Raw genomic sequence first — 7,291 nt, forward strand, 5'->3', positions numbered from 1 at the left:
CCTGCGCCTGCGCCTGCGCCTGCGCCTGCGCCTGCGCCTGCTGTGGCCAGAGGGGAACTGCTAGCTAGGCTCTGGCCTGGGTTGTTTATAAAGGCCAGGCCCTGCCCCCTTCTAGCCAGCTGACCAACATTAGTTGCCCTGGCAACCCTCACCTGTGCTGCCCTATTAATTGGCAGCTGTCCTTATTACTGTTGCTATTAGCGAGCACTTCAGTGCTCTGCTACACAGGGGAACATAACAGTCTTTCTGTGCATAATAGGTTGTTCCAAAAAGGAATGGGGTAAAATTTTCTTTGTAATTATCAAGGGCAAGACAAATAGGAAATAGACTTAATCTGCATCCAGACAAAGTTGGGTTAGATATTAAGGGGAGATTATTTTTTTTTATATAAAGTTTAGTTAAGCACTGGAATAGGTTACAAACCTTTACCAATGGAAATTTGCAATGACAGGTTACACAGAGAGACATCAGTCAGAACTGGCCTAGGTACAATTGATTCTGCTAGAGCTGGACTAGATGATCATTTGGCAACCCTTCGAGCCCTACGTTTCTATGATGCAATGGCTTCTACTTTAAGTGGTTATATAAATTCACTACATTTGTAAAGTCACATAATGGAAAATTATGAAAAATGCTTTGTGATATTCTCAATTTAAAAATCTGGTACCAGTGACTTAAGAAATGGTTTAAAATAATGGTTCCCTCCCCCCACCCCTTAAGTTTGTATTCTTTTAATTTGCCTTCTGGTTTCTGATTCTTCATGGTTCACTTGATTCATGTTGATGAGCTTTTTCCTAAGGGCTAGAAACTTACTCCATTTTAGAGAAGAAGCTGAGATTTTCAATGAAACACATGCCTCTAAGAGCCTGGGCCTTAAAAATACCAGCTGTTACAAGATTCACCAGTTGGCAATACTGACCTTGTGTCCTTGATTTCTAGTCTCGTGATTGTAACAAAGAGACCCTTATGCAGTGGGATTCTTCCATTTGTGATGATTTCTTAGAAGAAGTATTATACAAACAAGTCATGGGGTGAATAGGGGATGCCCCAGCTCTTTGGGATACAGCAGTAGTGGACTCTGCCTGTGTACAGTGTATTAAGCATTAACTACAGTCTGTTTCACTAAGACTGCTGTAATTAATTTACCCATGCAATGTAATTAAGTCAATGGAAATAAACTAGTAGAAGTGAGTCAGACACAGTAAATATAAATGTTAAGAAAAGCTTTATAACACAAATTATAAATGAATAGATTATAGCTTTCTACGAAACCTGCAGTTATCATTGATAACAACATTAAAATCTCTTACATTTTGCTAGTATTTTTTTCTTTTTTCCAATGAATACTTCCCCAAGTACCATACAGATGCAGTAATTTCCTGCAACTTTCTATAATTTTATCAAGGGTTTGGGTTTTTTTTTTTTAATTTTCTTAATTTGGGACAAATCTTTGCTCTGGTAGCCCAGAATATAACAATGCCTAGGTATGGCTATTTCATTTCCAAACCACACATAGCAAAGCAAAAGCTTTTATAAAGCTCATATTTAATATAAAACTGCAAAGATTCTGAAAACCCACCAATCAGACAGATGTTTTGTCAGTCATCATCATAGTCGTTAGCCTCTCCCAAAGCTGAAAATAGGAAAATCCTAGAGTAACATACAATACCATTTCTAATGGCCAAATTCAGGAACATGCTCTAATTTTACTATGGTAAATTCTGTAGATGTCAGCCACATTTTTGGCCAAGTTGGCTAAGAATCCCCCCTGATTGCAACCATTTATAGTCCATTTCATCATAATAGAAGCATTACTTATTTTATAGGTGGGTGATTAATCTGTGACAAAGATTAAAGACTGCATCTCAGCAGGTAGGCCTATTCTATGTTCTGTCATTTTACTGATTACAAATGCATACAGATTATATAAACAGAAGAAATGATTTTCTTTTATGTTAATTTTGGCCTGGCCACCTGCACATTAACTAGTGTTGGATTTAATTGCAGAAAGATGGATTATATGTGAAGTGGATTTCTGCCATCTCTGCACTCCCCTCCTGTTTTAACACTTTGCTTGTACTTTGTCAGGTAAACTGTGTGTTCTACATACTAATGAAGTATACAGATAAAAAGGCCTGAATTAAGCCCTCAGTTCCAGTTCAGATGTGAGTTGGCTGCTTCAGAAACCTTAGCAAAGTCTGGATTTTGACAGATTCCCATGACAGACAATGTTGAGAATGAAGGTTTAGATTTCCTCCATTCTGATAACAGGAAATTCAGATGTATATTTCACATTTTTTTCCTGATTCAGCTCTACTGGCGTATCAGAAAACCGTCATAGAAAACATAAAACAAAGCTAGGCTGTGGTGGTAGCAATGTTAAAGCATTTTATGGCTTCAGAAACATGAACTCATGTCTTGGTCTGGGCTTATGCTAAAGGCTGCCCTCAATTTATCCAGCTGTGAATGGGTATCTGCCTGGTCATTCAGGCTGAGTAATCAAAGGTGACAGAATGTGATGCCAGTCATATCACCTCTTTGCATGCCATTAACTATAGAAATGGTCTGTCTTGACCATGCTGGTCTAATGGGTGATTAACATGAAGTGATCCCTTGTCTTCATGTATAAGGGCTTTGTCAGTGTTGTTTGGCATAGTGGAGCAGGCACAAGTAAGGCTGAAAGAGCCTTCTCTGTCTCTGACCTGCACAGCTCTGACTTGCCAGTAGAGGCTTTGTGAAAAGGGGCGGGACTAAGAACGAGGGGAAGGACAAGCTCGCTGCACGGGTGTGGACCCAGGTTTGGAAGCTGTAATGATGTGTGCTGTTAAAGAAGTATACCTTCTTGATAAAAGCAAATTTTGTTTGTTATCTTCATGAAAGATGCTAGCCAAATTTGCAGACAACTCTTTAAACCAACCAGCAGCAATCTCTACTCTCAACTGGTCTCGGCCAGTTTTGAGTGACAAAACAACATGTGCGTTAATGTTTCAGTTTCCAGTAACTGTTCTCTTAAATAGACAGTGTACGATTCCCACATCTCCCTTTTTTAAACATGTCGTTTTCTAACTTTATTTTTTAAATAAAGAAATTACATTAGAACACTAACATTAACACAGTTCAACAAGTCTTTGTGGTGCTCAGAATAGTCTGTTTGATTTGCATGGTGCTGCTTCACCTCCTTAGTGACCGAAGCGGGTGTCTGTGCTCAGAAACTGGTTTAAGCCTGTAACAGAACAGATGTTCAGTGCACATAAACTAGTTTTAAAATGGCTGAGGCTGGTTTAAGATGAATCTGATTGAATGTAGTGTCAGACTTAACTGATTTGGGTCAAACCAGTTTATGAAACTTCTGTCACACACCCCTTCCTGGTTCAAGTTAAATCATAGTCCCCCAGCATCCTAGCATGCTTTTAGCCCTGAGCTGTGCTGTGCTACCTGCTCCAGAGAGCAAGGCTGGCCCCACCCCTTTGCTTCTTAGCTGGAGCAGTGAGGGCTGGCTGACAATAGCGTGTGAGGGGGAGGTGGAGAGGGCAAGCCTGGCTGGGGATACAGCCTAGTTAGGGGTTTGCCCCTCCCACTAAACCCTGGCTGGGGTCTGGGGCCAGCAATGGGAGTTAAACACTCCTTCCTCCACTCAAACTTACTGCTGGCTGCAACTGTGGACTACAAATCCTAGAGGCACCTGGAAGCAGGAAGAGGAAGTGATGAACAACCCTGCAGAGTCCTCCTGCTGTGGCTCTGGACTGCAAATCCCAGAGACCTCAAGGGCAGCAGGAAGAGGAGGTGAACACACAGCCAGAGAGCTGTGCTCTAGTACCTCCCGGCTTCTGGCCTGAGCCACTGCAGGCATGTGACTACATTTCCTGAATCAAAGGTTAAATGTTTGTTCACTTCTATTTTCCATTGCCACCAAAATTTTGGGGACTTGCGGCTTGTCTACATTAGAACCATGCTGCTGGAAGCAGTTCTGTCAGCAGAGATCTACAGACCATGTCTCCCAGCTGTGTGACTTTTGGAAGCCCCACTAGAGCATTTGTGCAGTGTACCCTGGGAGGCTCTGGTTGAAAGGGTGACCACATTTATATGGTCTTTCTGGGGGTTTCCTTGTGGTACCTTGCTCCTTGCAACAGCAAAGTAAGTGCATGCAAGTGGCATTCGGGGGGCACCACTTCCCAGCTGCCACTCTGCTTCCAGCAGCAACTGCGAGGCACCATGGCCTCTTGGGATGCTGGAAAACGTTAGCTTGGGTGGAAAGGCTGTGGAGAATGGTCGCAAGTTAATGGAATGGAGCAAAATTAGGCAGATTAGACATAATCCTGACCTAGACTGGTGTGATGTTAAGCCAAATAAAGAGTGATTTACACTACTTAAAAGGTGTTAATGTGCAGCCAGTCCAAGGGTTAAGACCACCAGACACTGTCTAAAGCGAATGTGTAACAAGGCCCTAAGGCCATGTGTGATCTTAATTATGTCCAGGGAAGGCCAAAGTGTGACACCATAAGAAAATTAATTTTGTGATACTTACTGATTGTTCATAACTTGTGTTGTTTTAAATTAAGCCAGGATGTCTTTAAAAGTCATAGTGTAGTTCAGGTACAAGTTATCAGGTGTGGTACAGGAAATACTATGCTGTTAAAATTACATGGCCTGTGTTATGCAGATGATCAAATGAGATGATCAGAATGCTAAAATCAAATGCATGTAAATCATCTTCAAACCCTCAAATGGAAAGTCTAGAACAAGGGCTGCTCTAGGGCCCGGATCTTGTAGCAGTGACAGCATGGTCTGGAGCCGAAGCAGAACTGTGATCTGTTACCCACACACCCCAGGTAGGAGTGTGCAGGCAGTGGATCACAGCTCTGCCCCAGCTCTCGCCTATGCTATCGCCACTGCAAGATCCCAGTCACACTTCCTGCCCAGCCACATGTCCTGCCAGTGCTGATGGGGCTGGTCTCCAGGGAAACCCTGGCCATACTCTGTCACAGTCCCATCACTGCTGGGGTCTCCATGTAAACTGGCCACAGCAACATGGGCAGGGACTGCTCGGAAATGGAGTCCGGCACCGGCAGATCCACCATTTTGCCCACCCTGGTCTAGAACCGGGCCAGAAAATACAATAAAACTGCAAAGAATGATTTATTGATCTTTGCTGATCATTTAATTCCTATAGTCACTAAATTCATGTAAGTGCCAATTACCCCTAAATTCCAGATAGCTAGCAAATGGCCAAAAGACTGTTCAACTTCAGAGGGTTTTTTCAAATTAGCATCCACATGTTTGTCTTGTATTGTAAACTCATAGAAATAATGAACAGACTTTAAATGACATTCAGATCTTTTCTGTGCCATCTCATGTAGCTTCTGTGGGAAGTCTACAGTTTATGAGGAAAAGCACAATCCCATTTTGTAGTTGAACCATTTGTTGGGCATCCATGAAGTGAGTGAAAATGTCAGATAGTTGAAAAAGGATTACAGTCCATCTGTTAAAATATTATGATTATCCTCTAGTATGTTCAGTGATTATATTTCACTCAGTGCATTTCGTCCACTCCATTAAATATCTTATTTTAGGCACACAATTTGCGAATGTAAAAAAGCAGTACTTAGTTCATATAGTTTCCATTTTATTTTATTTTTTACCCATTTATATTTTTATTCCCCAAAGCAATTCTTCTTTTCAGTACTTCAAATTTATTTCATTGCTTTGGAGCTCTTATAGCTGGTTTTAGTTTAATAAATTTTAATCAACCCCCTTTTTTTTCTTCTGCTTTAGGTCTATCTATAGGAGCTGGGTCTTCTGAGTTTTATGTCTGTGGCAGGGCACTGTTGGTGCCTGCCACCTTGAGGGCTAGTCCAGGGAGATGGTAGGTGTCTGATGAGGGTGGCCATTTAATGCCCAGCTCTCTGACCAGCCAGCAGGGGAAAAACATCTCTCTGCTGAGCATCTTGGGCCAGAAACAACTTGGAGGTATATGACCTTGGGCTATGGGGATAGATGAGGCCCCAGGTCCTGGACATGACTTAAAACTGCACCCTGCCAGGGTTGGGAGGCCTGGTGGGACTGCTGGTAGTGCAGCAGCCCCAGGAAATACCAGGACCATGAGCCTCCTTGCTGAAAGGCAGGAAGGGGGTGCCTGATAACCTCCAGCCCCCTCACAGTCCTGGCCAGGGAAAGCCCAGGCCTGTGAGATCTGTGAGGGGCCTGAGACTACATTGATCCACTGGAGTTGAGGGAGAGAAGGCAAGTGGCTCAGGCCTTACTTGAGGCACCCAAACTGGCCTATACTAGGGACAGGACCCGAGGTGGGTCAAAAGGGCTAGGGGCCCACAAGTGAGAGATTCCCAGAGCAAGAGGCTTGAGATTCTGATTGGCCTGAGAGGTCTATATATCTATACTCATGAACGCTGAGATGGTGGGGTGGATGAAGCATCCCACAGGAGCATATGGGGGTCCCCAGCGCACTCGGCAGCAAACCCGTAAGTGGACCAGAGGCACTTCCAGTATGCTTCCAGGTCCACCAGAGAGTGTACTGGGCCCCTCCCCCCCCCCCTGGTTTGGGGGGGACCTGGGGTCCCCCTGTGGCTGATCACTGAGCCAGTACTTTCAATCCACTTCCAGGTTCACTGCCAAGCATGTGGGGGGCCTCCCACACTCCTGTGGGGCACTCCATGCACCCCAGCATTGCAGCGTTCACAAGCTGTGCCTGGTACCTCAGGGTATGTAGAAAAAACTTTTAAAGCTGTGTCTAGGGCTGAATTACTGATTCACTGAATCAGCGTCGAACCTTCAGATTTGGATTCAGCCAGCAAATCAACTAATTGAATCACTGTCCCCAATTCAGGCCAAATCCAAATATAATATGGCCTGTTTTACACACCCCTAATAGATAAGCTATCATGAGGATATTTTGGTGCTTTAGCATTGTTGATAATATTTACCCTAATGATGTTTCCTTTAAAAATACATTAGAGAGCTTTGGTCCAACCTCCCACTTTGCAGGCCTTCCTTTGAACCCCAAGTACGTGCACAAAGTTCTTTTTACAATGTATCATACATTTCCACTCACAAGTCATCCCTAACTTTGTTACTGCACCAGAAAGTCATGTTGTTAAGCTTCTCCCAAAGTTTGGAAATTTTCTTCGAAATTATTGTATACACCCACTGTTCCCTACCAAAAACTGGCTTTTAATCATTATAGAAGCCTTATTCTTCTACCCTGAATGAAAAATAGAATTTCAATTACTATTTTGACATTTGTGTTCTGGATCAAGAGGAAAAGTCAAAGTTAAAA

The 7,291-nt window shown here is 43.1% G+C and overlaps 1 long non-coding RNA gene across 1 annotated transcript in view; it reads right to left on the reverse strand.

Moving 5' to 3' along the window:
• Nucleotides 1-7,076, reverse strand: part of LOC109311444 — a 17,879-nt gene extending 10,803 nt beyond the window's left edge. The window contains exon 1 of the long non-coding RNA XR_002101499.1: nucleotides 7,067-7,076. This is a non-coding gene — a long non-coding RNA (uncharacterized LOC109311444). The remainder of the gene's footprint in view (nucleotides 1-7,066) is intronic.
• Between the last annotated feature and the right edge of the window lie 215 nt (nucleotides 7,077-7,291).

Source organism: Crocodylus porosus, unplaced genomic scaffold, assembly GCF_001723895.1.
Source record: "Crocodylus porosus isolate Cpor-Errol unplaced genomic scaffold, CroPor_comp1, whole genome shotgun sequence".
NCBI lineage: Eukaryota > Metazoa > Chordata > Crocodylia > Crocodylidae > Crocodylus > Crocodylus porosus.